Source organism: Sciurus carolinensis, chromosome 13 (assembly GCF_902686445.1).
Source record: "Sciurus carolinensis chromosome 13, mSciCar1.2, whole genome shotgun sequence".
NCBI classification, from domain to species: domain Eukaryota; kingdom Metazoa; phylum Chordata; class Mammalia; order Rodentia; family Sciuridae; genus Sciurus; species Sciurus carolinensis.
Genome location: NC_062225.1, coordinates 2,499,056 through 2,513,869, shown reverse-complemented (window position 1 = coordinate 2,513,869; position 14,814 = coordinate 2,499,056).

Genomic DNA, 14,814 nt, shown 5'->3' with positions numbered 1-14,814 from the left:
CAAGTTTCCAAGTATCAAACAAAATCTTCATTCACAGTTCTGTCCCTCAGGAGTCCTGGCTGGGTTTTCAGCTCAGACCTGACAAGACTGAAATGGAGCCATCAGTGGGCAGCACTCCTTGCTGAGGTTCAGGTCTTTTACCAGCTCATGTGGCTGTGGTAGAGTCATCTTTCCACAGTTGTAGGGTGAGGTCCAATTTCCTGTTGGCCTTCACCACCACCCTCCTGGAAGCTGCCCTGTTTGCTTGCAGTGTGGATCCTGCCGCCTCCAGGAGCAGTATTGGAGCAGCTCCCATATCAACCTTCATGTCATGAGATGATCCATCCTCTCTCCACATATGCAGATGTGAAGGCTTCCATGATGAGGGACAGTCTAGTTGGGTGGTCTCTGCCACTGTAATGACAACTTTTTGAGTACAGCCACAAAATCCTTCATAAGAAATATTTTCAAAATTCCCTATGGAATTTATTCCTCTGGAGAAGTAGTTGATACTAGGACACTGGTTTTGAGTAAATGATTTAGAGTCTTTTCCACTTCTTACTGATGTTTATCACTTACCATAATGATTAGATCCCTGTTGGATATTTGGAAGTGGGACATTGTTTCAAAGATTCAATTCTTAATATGATCAGTTGATTCCAGGTAAGGAGAGGATACAGGGCTAACCTTCCTCAACACAGGAATCACAATGTCTTCCACCTTCTCCTGGAGCGTCAGCTGCACCAGGCACTAAATACTCAGTGAGCACATGACCTGCTTCTCTCCTCCACCCACAGGTGCTCACTGCCCTCAGCACAGGCCTCAAGCTCCCTGGCAGAGCTCCATGGCCTCCCAGCCTCAGGACTCCTGTCTGCCTCCACACACTGATTCTCTTTCTGTCTTCAGCAGGACCAGCCCATCCTCCTCCCAGCCCTGAACAAGGCTGGTGTGCAGCCTGAGAATGTGGGGACCAGTCCTGCAGTGGCCTCCCAGGCATCAGTCTTGGTGAATTCACCTGTGGTTTCCCACCACGGACCTGCAGGGTCACAGCTCCTTGGTGTATTTCTGATCCCTGTGGATTCATCCGGATGCCACATGCTGATGTCTTCCTGGAAACCAGACCCCTAGTCATCCTGCAGTCAGACTGGTGGCCTGCTCTGGCCCCTGGTTTCTTCCAAGCTGCAGGCAGCATAGCATGGTAAGTGCAGCACCCACCCAGTGAGGATTAGAATCCTGAGTCTGCATGGTAAGGATTGTGTGTGACATTGGGTGAGTTACATCACTTTCTCCAGGCCTCAGTTTTTCTTCTGAAACATGGGAGGAATATTATCTCTCTTAGAGAATTGCCAGATGAGTAATGACTTAGCACCTGTGATTATGTAGCTCAGTGCCTGGGCACACACTATAGTTCTTAGTAATCACTAATTTTGCTGGTTAGATCCACTTTCATGGGAAGCAAATGTAGAGATACATGCTTGGTGGTCAATGGTTTTTATAATATTCTCCTTCATGCAGTAGACAGAATTATCTTCAAATAACAAAGAGGCTGAACTTGGTGGTGCACCTGGATTCCCAGTGACTCAGGGTATTGAGACAGGAGGGCTGTAAGTTAGATCCAGCCTGTGGAACTTAGCAATATTTTTATCAAGATAAAATAAATAACAAAATCCCCAAACAAGACACATTATCCCCTGTGTAACCTCCTTGAAGTTCTCTCACTGAGCTTAGAAACTCACTGTCCGTTTCCTAGGCTGACATCTGCAGTTCCCACCCCTGGCCTCTGGGTTTGGAAACACACAGAGTGCTCTGTCAACTCCTGCTGCCTGGATCTGAGCTCCCAGAGTCAGAGGAGGCTGTTCTGGTGAGGGTGGGCACCACATTACTTTTTCTCTTTTGCAATTCGGGGCATCAAAGAAAGCATCTACCACATGCTAAGTAGAAGGTTACCTGGATCCTGTCCTCAGAATTGGGATTTCAGTGAGCTCTGCAGGTGGTTGCAGGGATCAGCCCTGATCTCAGCTGCTGCCTGGTGGTGTTTCTAATCAGGCTCCCGTCCCTGGAGACTTCAGCCTCAGCCTCTTATGTAACCATCCCATGTGCTGAGCTCTCCCCTGAGGAGTCTGGTTTGGGAGATTGAACCTGCAGTTCCTCCCTGGGGGAGCCAGAAGGCCTGCACTTCCATGCACAGGGAGCTGATCATAGGCTAGTCTCCCCTTCATGAAGCCAGGGTCTCTGGGGTTTAGTACTCACCTGTGCTCTTGGCATCCTAGGACATGCTCCAGACTAGGCTGAGGCCACAGAGGTATTTACCTTGCAGTCCCATTTGTAGAAGGTCCCCACTGTTGGTATTTGGAACACTGTATGTTAATGCAATCTTGAAAATTTTCAATGAATGCAAAACATTTCAATATTAAAAAGTGAAAAATTTCAGAAACATTGTATCTATATTGTGCAGAAAGACATATCAATAAGGACAGGTTTGGACTGTGGTATTTTTTTTGAAAGATACTTCCACCTGTGTATTTTTTTATTTTCTTTTTCTTTCACCAGGTGGGAATGGAAGGTGAGGGAAGAGTGGTCAGTTGGTAGTTAAAGACCATCTCAGCAGCAGACAGCAAGCTGCTGCAGTGCACACAGCAACCAGTGTGTGGCGCTGTCTGCCCTGAGCTGTCAGGAGTGTGTCTCCCATGAGGGCAGAGCACTAGGAATCCCATAGGATGGACCAAGCCACGTCACATGTTCTGTGTGAGCCCATTTCCTACATGAAGATGAAGACAAAGGACTGGTGAGGGGTGGGGCTCTGCATAGCTCAACACCCTGAGATGCTGAAGCAGCTCTGCAGCTTGCCTAGCATCACAGGAGGGCCTCAGAAAAGGAGGGTAAACTTTCTGGAAGAAGGAGCAACCTTCAGGTGAGAGTGCTGTGTTTGGTCCTGTGCAGGAGAGGGCCCAGGGAGCCAGGCTGCTTCAAGTTACCTCAGATCCTGCTGCTGTTCAGGGAGCACCTGTATGGAAAGGTGTCTGTACCTTGCTCCTGAGCTGGAGAGTGCAGGGCACACCGGGCAATGCTCTTGGTGATCTCCAATGCTGCTGGAGACTCTGGTCTTACTGCTAATGCTGCCATTAGGGGGAAGTTTCTTTATTGCTCTTCTCAAGTGAGGGAGGATAAAGCTGCTGTGAGCCTGGGCACCATGAAACCACTTGACCTCATGGAGCATCTTTCTGGAGTGACCTTTCACTTGAATGTCTCATGGAAGAAATTTCATGTGTAAGTTCACACACACATGTAGGAAAAAAAGTCACAAATTTTGTTATATGTTATGAGAAAACATCAAAGTTTACAAGCTAAATTTCAAAGTGCTCCAAGAGTCGACAGTGTTGAGAGGAGGGTATGTATTCACTTCACACCGAGCTCAGATGAAGACCCAAGAAGCCCCAGCTGAAAACATCTAGAGAAAAAAATTCTGAGTATTTTAACAGTTTATGTTGGATGTCTTTTCTCCTGCTCTTTTTCTAGACTCAGTAGTGGAGAAGGAGAATTGGATAGGAGATTAGTAGCTGCCTCCTGGTTTTGGCCTCAGCTCTCCTGAACTCAGTGAGTGACCTGGTTAGACATTTCTGCTCTGGCCTCTTCCCTGGTTCCCAGGTGTGACAGCTGGTTTCTGAGCTCCTCTATGCATTTCAATATCTGTGTCATCGAGTTGGACAGGTGGGTGAGCTGTCCTCTGGGAGCTGTAGAATATCAGTGTGGAGTACAGAGGGCACCTGATCCTGTGGACACAGAGGGGGCTCACCTTCAGGTTCCTCTCACTTAATTCTGTGCTAAGATGTCCCCTTCTTGCCCACAAGAGGGCGACATAACCTGCAAAATTCTCACCAAGGCCACAGCCCTGGAAAGGCTGATCTATTTTACAAGTACAAATTTAACTTTATGTTTTTAACTGGTAAGACAGCAACACTATGGGAAATTAACAAGGCAGTTTTCTCTCATTATCACTCAGGCTTTTTTTAGTTTTGGAGGCTACACTCAAAACTCCAAGTCCAGGTAATTTGCTTCCCTATTTGCTGATGGCTTTGCATAGACCCAGACCCAGTCCATCTGCAAATATTTTATAAAGGAGGATGCAGTTATTTGAAAAGGAGGTCCCACTGGGGGTAGGACTGCGATGTCTCCAGTGAGCTCAGACATCGGAGACCAGGCTCAGAGGGACAGATCTCATTTTACTTGGGATTGTAAATGACATATATAGATGCATTATCTAATCAGGTTAAGACGCTGTTAAAACATAGCAGAACCAACATATAGGTAAGCTATGCGTGGTACTCATGTAAAAAAACCAAGTATCCTAAGTGATTCTGTCCCACAAAAAGTCTGAGACAAAGGACATGGGGGAAGGGCAAACAGCAGCACGTAGCATGAGGTGAGGCATCGTGGTTGAGCTCACACCACAGCTTGCCACAATGCTTGCTTAGCGAGGCCTTCCCTCAGCTCATAGCTCAGCCTCAGTAAGTGTAAATGCCTTTAGTCCATGGTGGGTCTTTACCATTTCCTCAGTTTCTCCGTCCAGATATTTTGATTTATTTAAACCATGGTGTCAAGTAAGCTTGAGGAATGTTCCCTACATATCCCCCTTCTTTACTAATTGAAGAAGCAGGGTCTTTGCAAATATTTGTTGTGATTTGGCATGGTAAGCTAGTCACTTAGAATGAAGATCAAATATACAATGAAACCCACATATGCATAAGAGTATGACAAGTATCAGTATGAGCACAGTTACAAAAGTTGCTTTAAGCAAGACATGTCTGGTAACCAAGAAGTCAGCCAATCTAGCAGGCCTATATTTCCAGGTTCTTGACAAATGTTATTAACAATATCCTTTAAATGACTTAGCTCTTTGGAAGCAGAATTTCCATGATCACTTAAGTTGAAACAACACATATTATTGATTCCTTATTGCTCCTATGGTGTAACAGCAACAAATAATCAGTGACAGGTCTAAAATATTCTTGACATTAAATCCCCAGACAACCGCAGTATGACAGTACTGGGATATTTCAACACATCCCTTTCACCAATAGACAGGTAATCCAGACATAAAATACATAAAAACATTTCCAACCTAATTAATAATATAAATAAAATGGACCTAATGGACAACTGTAAAATATTGCACTCCAAAAACAGATGAATTCACTTTATTCTCAGCAGCTCATGGAACTTTTTCTGAACAGACCATATTATATGTATAATATAATTTCTCACAAAATGAAAGGTATAATCTTGTGCATTTTAGCAGTTTATAATGGAATGAAAATAGAAATCAATTCCACAAAATGTTATATAAACCACAGATATACATGGAGATTGGAACTCACCCTGTTGTGTGATTAATGGATTACAGAAGAAATGAGAGAGGAAATCAACAAATTCTTAAAAAAAATAAGAACAGAGACACAATGCATCAAATTCTCTGAGACAGAATGATGGTAGTCCTAAGAGGACTAGTTAATAGCATTGAGTACCACATTAAAAAAAAGAAAGATATCAAACAAATGATCTAATGCTACTCCTCAAGCCTCTAGAAATGAAAGAAGTAACTGATTCGAAAATTTGTAGAATACAGGAAATAAGATCAGAGCTATAATCAGTGGAACTGAGAATAAAACACACATAGAATCAGTGCAACAGAGATGATACTTTGAAAAGATAAACAACATTGATAAACCCTTAGCCAAAGTAATCATAAGAAAGTGACAGCATTATGCAGCTCCCTGGCTCTCACTTAGGGACAGAACTTCCTGCTCAGTCTCTTATAAAGAAGTGTAACACTGGGGTTTGGTCTTGGTCTCTGATGGCAGGCCCTGAGAGCAGATTGATCATTCTCAGATGTAAAAGATACAATCTTATGCATTTTAGCAGATTATAATGGAAAGACCACCAAGGACTGTGTCCCAGAGAAGCCACCATCATCTGCAGAGCTGGTGAGAACCTTATGCACATTGATTAGGAGAACCGACTCCCCTGGTTCCAGCACAAACAGGAGTTCCCGTGTTCCTCAGTGACCAGCTGCTGCTGGGCCATGTGGCACCCCAGGCTCAGTGGTGGAGAGTTCAGTTTGACTCCCTCCCAGCAGCTGTAACCTTCATGCAGGTGTGCAGATACCTACTGAGCTCAAGCATGAAGGTACCTGTGCATAAGGACCTGGCCCTTCCCAATACCTGCCCAGAGAGGATGCTGAGAGAGGATCATTGGATGCTTCCTGTCTGGGATGCAGCTGTGACAGAGACAGCACCCATGGCCTCATTCAGAGGAGTCTCTGAGGGCAGAGGCAAGTGTGTTGGCCTGGCCTGTCCTGAACCTACTGAAGAAAGTCACTGGTGAGTAAATCCTAGGAGCTCCCGACCCTTGGCTGACACTCTCCTGGTGTATGTACCCCAGAACCATGATCTCCTCTGAGGTGTGGCTGAATGGCCCAGGACCCAGCCTGCTCTGTTGGTCCTCACATACCTGTTTCTCTATCCCACCTCTGTCATCACCAGATTTTAGTCCATCTTCTGTTGCTGTAAAGGAAAACCAAGAACTAGACAACTCATGAAGAAAGTAAGTTGACTTGTTCACACTTCTTGAGGTTGGTAATTGAAGGTCAGCGTGTCACCATCTTCAAGTTATCTGTGTGAGACCTTCTTGCTGCTTCTTCACATGGTGGAGCCACGAAAGGGGAGACTCAAGTTTATATATGGGATTATAATATAGCCAGCAGTGACCAAGTATGACATCATGGGTTACATGAGACCATACTTGCACTGTCACTTAATATGACATCAAGGTTACATAGAGTTTGCAAGTCTTGTGGTTCCTTACTTACATAAGCCAGCTTAGTCATTGCTTCTGGGACATCCAACTGAGGAAACCTGAACAACTCCATATACTGTGTAGGGATTAAGTTTCCATCTCACGAAGTTTTGCAGGACACATTGATAGTTTGCCAATCCAGCCTGCATCAGACACTTCCTTTCTTTTGGAAATTTTGTTTCTTGTACCCCGCTTAACCAGAACCCTGGGTCTTATGCAGAAATAATTGTGCTCATTCCCATTTTCCTGATGACCCCACTCTGATGCTCTGTGGCCAGGCTCCTCTGGGTGCAGGTGACTTGCTCTCCTCAGTCTCCTAGATGCACGCCATCTTTGTAGTCTCATGCATGGACAATCTGGTGGCTTGTCTTCTCTATCTCCTCTCTTCTGCACCTGATCCTGTCCCAGGATCAATCTCTGTCCTGTTTTCTATTTATTGCATTCATGACTCTGTCACCAACTGGACAATCTGCTCCCAGGTGAAAAGCACATAACAAGGGAGAGGATGCTGAGACTGCAGAGGCTCCCATCCCAGGTCCACCAGCGAGCTCCACCAGGGAGGTGAGTCTGGCCAGACCTCTTTCCCACATGCTGCACTCCTACAGAAGACTGAGGTAGATTCTCTCTCTAAGCAGAGACCCAGAACCACCTGAAACCCCTAATCTCCTTCTTATCTCATGACATATTTCTGAGTTGCACAATACAATAGCAGTCTCACCAATCTTTTCATTCCTTCTCTGACTACAATGTAGTCTTCAGCCTCTCTTACCAGGACTTCTGATTTTTTTCTTATTGTTTCCAAGATCCATGAATAAAAATCACTATGCTTGCAGATTTGGGATTGGATGCTTCTGCCATTTGTGATGCTTGTGCCTGTCTCTCAATCAGCAATCTGAGATTCCCTGCATTTATTGACATCATATAAAGACCATCCGCTGACAGCCCACCTCAGGGTAGGTGAAGGTTTCTCTCAGTCTTATCACTGTCTTGCATGTTGTCACTGAGTGAAGCCAGCATTCCCAGTACTAAGTGGACTCCAAACAGAACTGGGAGCTTTGAAAGGAGACATATGTCAGCATGTCCATCTGTAGCCAGAGCTGTGAGCTGTGGACTGCAGAAAGAACAAGTAGCATTTCCAAGGAGGGGTCACTGCAAACCCAAAGGACCAAACAGGTGAAGGATGCTTTCTCTCCTTTAACCCAGAAAAACTAAATTAAAAAAAATATTAGGAGAGTAACGCAGTAGGCAGTGCTCTTCACTACAAGTAAATTGTGAGTGGAGTAAAGGATGCTCTGCTAAAACTGGGTCCCCCTCACTTTTGAGTATAGCAGCAGAGCTACAGGGACATGACAGACTAAAAGTTCACTGCCTTCCATCCTAAGGTCATTCAGATAACTGGTATAAAGAGCCTATATTTGACTCTATGTTTACGGGAAACACAGTGCCAAACAGCACCAACTTATACAGGGGACACTAGTGGACCCTGATGCCCATGGCCCCACCTGTCCTGCAGGACAGCAGTGCTCCATGGGGAGGGGTCTCAGAGCAGCCAGGGTAGCAGCTAGAGTGGAAAGTGACCTGCTTCTGTATTGTCTCTCCTTCACAATGAACTGGAAGCTCTGGAAGCCCAGGGTTCTGCTGGCCTTCTTCCACATGTCCTCTGCATAGAGTGTTCAGAATGCTATTATTTGTGTAGCTGCATCACATTTAGGTAGGAATAAATGAAGAACTGCTCACCAGGTCTGGGAACTGATGCTATTTCTCCTTTCACCACTAGGAGGAGCAGTGACACTTGGGCCTTAATGACAGGGAGTCCAGGGGCTTTGGGCTGGTATTTAGAAAGGCTTGGCCTGCAGAGAGTTGGCCAAGGGACTCATGGAGTGCTGGGCGACTCTGAGGTCCTGCTTGTGACCAGAGGATTGTCAGAGTTCTGGTTTGTGTGTGCTGGGGTGACTGAGATGTCAGAGGGACTTCACATGTGCACTTAAGTCCTAAAAGAGAATCTGAGAGGCAGGTCATGCACCTGAGCACTGCTCCTCATTCTGCCAGTGGCATGGAGGTGTCCAGGGAATGGCACCACCTTTGCATGCTCTGAGACACACGGATCGCAACACACATGTAACATGGCTTTACATTGACCACAGACCAGTTGAAAGATGACAGGTGTCATAAGCCAGGCTCCAAATATCAAAGGTCGAATGTGTTCTCTTCTATGGGAATGCTAATGAAAGATCATTTGGGTAGTGGGGATGTAAAGACAATAATGGGGGACAGATGAGTGGGGTAGAGGAAGGGAAAAGGAGGGAAGGAAGGAGGGATGGGACAGGAAAAGAGTGGAATGAGCCCAACCTGGCTCTCCTATGTACACGTGGGAACACAGCACAGTGGAGCTGAGCAGCAGGTACATCCACAGACACCAAATGAAGAAAGTAAATGTAAATGGCAGAAGGATCAGTAAGTAGAGGGAGGGAAGAGGGGAGGCAGCGAGAGGGGGATGGGGCTTCCTGGGGCCTGACATGGAACAAAGTATATTCCATGCTTTTATTATTATATCAAGGTAAATTCTATTGTCATGTATAGCTAAAAACAACCATCACAAATAAATAAAAATTTTATCTGAGAGTAAGAAAAGAAATGCAAACTAATAAATCAATGTTAAAAAATTTCTAATTTTAATACCTTAACATAAAAACACAGCCTGTGAGGTAAATATATTTTATGTTAGCATATTTACTTGGATTTTATTGATGGTTGTGGTTTTCAGTTGATTTCTGGCCTTTCCTGACCTTCCTACTGGTCTTCTTGCCTCCTCTTCAGTTCATTGGTCCTCAGGTCTCGCTGCTCCTGATCATTTGCTGCCACACTTCTGGGGCTGTGCAGAGGCTGCTGGGGCCCAAGGCAGCTGCTCAGAGCTCTGTTAACAGGCTTCCCCTGGAGACAGGACTGAGTGCAAACACCTTGACAGACAGCAAGATGGTATCAGGGCCCCACGTACTCACAGGCTTGGTTTGTGTCTCAACAAGAGGTTTTAGAGGAGATATAGGTTTATAAATGAAAAAAAAATTAACATGAAGAAAGAAATCTGAGATACAGTCACATCAATGTTCATAGCTGCTCAATTCACAATAGCCAGTGTTTTGGAACCAACCTAGATGTCCTTCAATTGATGAATGGATAAAGAAACTGTGGCATATATATACAATGGAATATTACTCCACCATACAGAATGATAAAATTATGGCGTTTGCAGGCAAATGGATGAAATTAGAGAATATCATGCTAAGTGAGATAAGCCAATCTCAAAAACCCAAAGGATGAATGATCTCGCTGATAAGCAGATGATGACACATAATGGGAGGTGTGAGGGGTTATTGTTATGGTTAGGGTTAGGTTTAGGGTAAGGGTTGGGGAGGGTGCAAGAATGGAAGAAGGAAGGACTGTATAGAGGGAAAAGAGGGGTGGGAGGGGTGGGGGGAAGGGAGAAAATAACAGAATGAATCAAACATTAACCTATGTAAATTTATGATTACACAAATGGTATGCCTTGACTCTATTTACAAACAGAGAAAGAACATGTATCCCATTTGTTTACAATAAAAAATAGAAAGAAAAATGTCACCTAATGGTTTGACCTTTTTGTAGATAATCTGTATTTCAGATGTTTTTTTCCTCATTGAATTGTTCATGTATTCTTTGTAGTATAAATAATATTTTGATGTGTTTTAATTACAAATGAATGGAATACCATTTGCTCTTATTTGGTTGCAGTATGTTTCCCCAACACCTTCTGTGTTTGTTAGTCAGGGTTCTCTAGAGGAGGGGAACCGAGTGTGTGTGTGTGTGTATTGAAAATGTCAGTTTTTTAATCAGCTGCCAGTTGAGGAGCAGCCAGGCTAACATTCACATATCCTGGGCCCCTGTTACCCAAGAGTCCCCTGTGCCCTCTCAGGTGTGGTGGTGCCTCTGTGCACAGCCTGGCTGCCCTCTCTGGGGTGTTCCCTGTGCTGTGTGCTGCCGGCTGAGCTCAGGGGCCCTGGACTGGCTGCACTGAGAGCAGAGCTGCCTTGTCTGTTTCCAGGACCCTCCTCCCTCCCCTGTCACAATCCAGGGCAGTTTCCCAGGTCGCAGCCTCTTGCTCTTCATTTGACCTTGGAGCAAACTTACACTCAGGGGCCTTGTATGCTGCAGCCTCTTAGGATTATTCTGATCCAGACTTTAATTCCAGGGCCATCCTCTTTGTTTGGATGAAGAAACATATTTTATTTAAATTCTTATATTTTCACTGTATGAACTACAGACTCACCAGTCAGAGCTTCAGGCTGATGAGCTCTGGGAACTGAGGCCAAATGACAGGAAGAGGGCAGAGCATGGAGGTTCCCAAGCTAAGAACCAGGCCAGCCAGTTGGTGCCCTGGGAAATGCAGGGACCTGTGTCTTTGGATGGTGATGGAGCATCCTGAACACCTCATGGAGGCCTGGTGTTGCCCAGTGCATGTGCAGGAAGGCCTGGGCATTATGGTGACAAGAATGGCAGTAAATGCTCAGGAATAAGCTCAGCAGGCTCTTTAGGAATGCTTGTGTGTTAAGTGGAAATTTCCCACTTAGAAAAAGGTTGTTGTACAGCACACAGCACTCTGTGGCCCTGGGTCATCTGAGAGCAAGAGACCTGAGAGCCCACCCTCTGGAAACTTCTTCTTTCATAGCCCTGAACCAACTGTGAAACAAACATCAGCACTAGTGCATCACTCCATGAGGCCTTCAGCTTCATTTCAGATTATGGGAATTGCCTGATTCTGTCTGTTATAATTAATCCATCACGTCCTGTATCATGAGCTGCCTTTACCTGCCATTGTTTTTGGTCTCCTTCAGGTTGGAACAGTCTATTCATCTTTTCCTAAACTTCATGATCTCACCACTTTGGAGAGTACACACTGGTTATTTGCAGATGTGCCTACTTAGGATTTTGTGTCTTCCCTCATGGTAGGATTTAGCCATAGCATCTCCAGCAGGAATCTCTAGAAATGTGGCCTCCCTGTACAACTTCCTGTTGGGTGGTGCCTGATTTCAATATGTCACATTATTTTTGATGTTCATATGGATTTTTGGTTTAAACGAATATTGACAGATTTCTCTCCTGTATAGATATTCTTTGGTTATTTGAAATTAGCACGGGACTGGAGGTGTGGCTAAGTGGCAGAACACTTACCTAGCAGGGCCAAGGTCTTGGGTATGATCAAACTCAAATTCAACAGGAAATTATTGAAATTTTCCTCAATCCTTTATAGACATCCCATTCCTCACCAAAGTGTCAGTATCTCAATGAACTCATGGATCGTCTTCTCTTTAATGTGCTAGTTTGTCATCATTATAAATTTTGATTCTCAAGATGACCCAGATTTGGCCACTGGGATATCAGTGCAGGTGGTTTGGCTTTACAGTTGCCACAGTCTCATCATTTTTGGAACCTACTTGGTTCCTGATTCAAGGTGTAGACAAGATTCCTTTAGTGCAAATAAACCTAGGCACTGAGTGCTTACTGGAACTCTGTGGGTTAAGGAGGATCTATCTACGTATGAGTCAGTCTTTCAATCAATCCACCTACCTACCATCACCATCTATCATCTCTTATTTGAATACACATTCCTAACTATCCCTATATACAACTCTGAGTTTGTTGTGATAATTCCACTTCAAGACAAAAATCCCATTTATTCTAGTGATGTCCTTTCAGGGCTGCGATCCCTTCCTCGTACAGTAAGGATGGTGGCTCTGATTGTCACTGGTGTCAAATTCCCTCTGAATGAGAGTGGCCTCCTCTTGTCATTGGCCTCCTCTCCCATTAGACAATCTCACCACAGTTGTGAATGTGCCCTGATCTGCTCTGATACCCCTTGCCTGGACACAACCAACCCTGCACACCTGTCACTGTGACAAATACCCAAGAAAAAACAACTTAGAGCAGGAAAGAGTCATCCTGGCTCTTGGTTTCCATCCATGACCACTTGTCTGCAAGGCAGAAACATCATGGAGGAAGGGCTTGGTGGAGGAAGGCAGCTCAGCTCAAGGCATCCAGGAAGTAAGCAGAAGGGCTCAGGGGAGGACACAGCCTCCAGGGTACAGTCCCAGTGACCTCCTCCTCCAACTAGGTTCTGCCTTCCAAGAAATCACTTAGATCAAGAGTCCATCAAATGGATTGATCCCCTATTGAGGCATTAAAACACTTAGTCTGTGGAGACACCTCAAATTTACACTACATCAGAAGCCCTCCTGAGGCTGCTTGACGTCCCCACCTGCACACTGGGCCACAGTCCTTAGTACTGTCCTCATTCTCTTGTATATTTTGCCTGCACATTGGCCCCCAGGTCACCACCCAATTGTGAGACCACCCTCCTCACTCTGTCCAGTGTGCCCTCTACCACCCGGGTGCCTTGCCTTGGTGCAGTTCCAGCTCCAGCCTCCTACATGGCTTCCTCCTGACCCACCATGTGTCCCAATCCCCGCACCAGCCTTGGAAACTGTGTTCTCTTAGGACCTGGATGAGATTTGGTGACAGGACTCTGATTGTCTCTGGTGTCAACCTCCCTCTGAATGAGGTTTAGGAACCAGGGTAGACTGAGGGCAGATGAGCAGGGGTCCAGGGAGACCTTTAGCTCCTGAAGGAAAGCTTAGGTGATACTGGGGTAGAGGCACAGCAACAATGGGAGGATCTCAGGAAGGTGAGGCCTGATGTGTAAAGCAGCACAGAGAGAGAAGGAGCTGAGCTTCAGGGGTGGAGGGCCAACCATGACATTGGCTGGCGTAGGTCAGAGGACAGGACAGATCCTTCAGAGTGGAGGAGGTTGAGAGGTCAGATGAGATGGCAGGACAGCACATGCACCCAGCCAACATCCTTCCCACTTCAATCACCAGCCCTGCACTTGATGTGCTTTATCCTGATCTGTTGTTCCTCTTTCAACACTAGGCATTTCTGGAGGAAATACGGATCACTTATTATGCAAAGTCTTCTAGGAGTCAGGCATGGAGAAAGCCTCTCTGAAATAAGTGTTGTGCACAGAAACCAAAGCAAGAGGTCAGTAAAATCTGAAGAAGGCTGTGGGTGGTGAAAGAGCTAATGACCTGATCTTGACAGGAGAGTGAGCAGGAGAAGTGAGTAATGAACCATGATGAGAGCAAGGGGTCTCTCCATTCCCAGGAAAGAGGGATGGTTCTGTGCTGTGGCCACTGAGGAAACAAATTCCCTCCAGGCAAATCTGTGGTGTCCTGCTCTTTACTTGGACACCTGGAGACATTTGACCAGGGCTGAGTGGCTGAGAGGAGCCACCCTGCAGCTGTGCCCAGACTGCTCAGTGCTGCTGATTTGCATGTGCTCAGAGCACAGCCCACTGCCCTGAGGACTTCTTAATAGGCTGCTGACACCCTGTGCAGGAGTCAGTCCCATCAGGCACAGCATGGACATGAGGGCCCCTGCTCAGCTCCTGGGGCCCTGATACTCTGCCTCTCAGGTAAGGAGGGACAATCTGAGGATTTTCTGAGATCAATATGATCAGTGCTGCCTGCTCTTCAGGGACATCATCCTACAACTCAAATAATTGTGTGCATATTTCTTTTCATATGTCCAATTTCAGGTGCCAGATGTGACATCTTGAAGATCCAATCTCCATCATCCCTGTCTAAATCTCAAGGAGAAAAAGTCAGCATCACTTGCAGGACCAGTCAGGGCATTAGCAATAACTTAAACTGGTACCAACAGAAGCCAGAGTAAACTCCTAAGCGCCTGATCTATTACACAAGCAGTTTGGAATCTGGGGTCCCCACAAGGTTCAGTGGCAGTGGATCTGGGACAGATTATACTCTCACCTTTAGCAGACTGGAGCCTGAAGATGTGGCCACTTATTTCTGTCAACAGTATTACAGTTACCCTCCCACAGTGATACAGGCCATGACACAAGCCTCCCAGGGAAGCAGAAGTGTGAGGCTGGGCTGC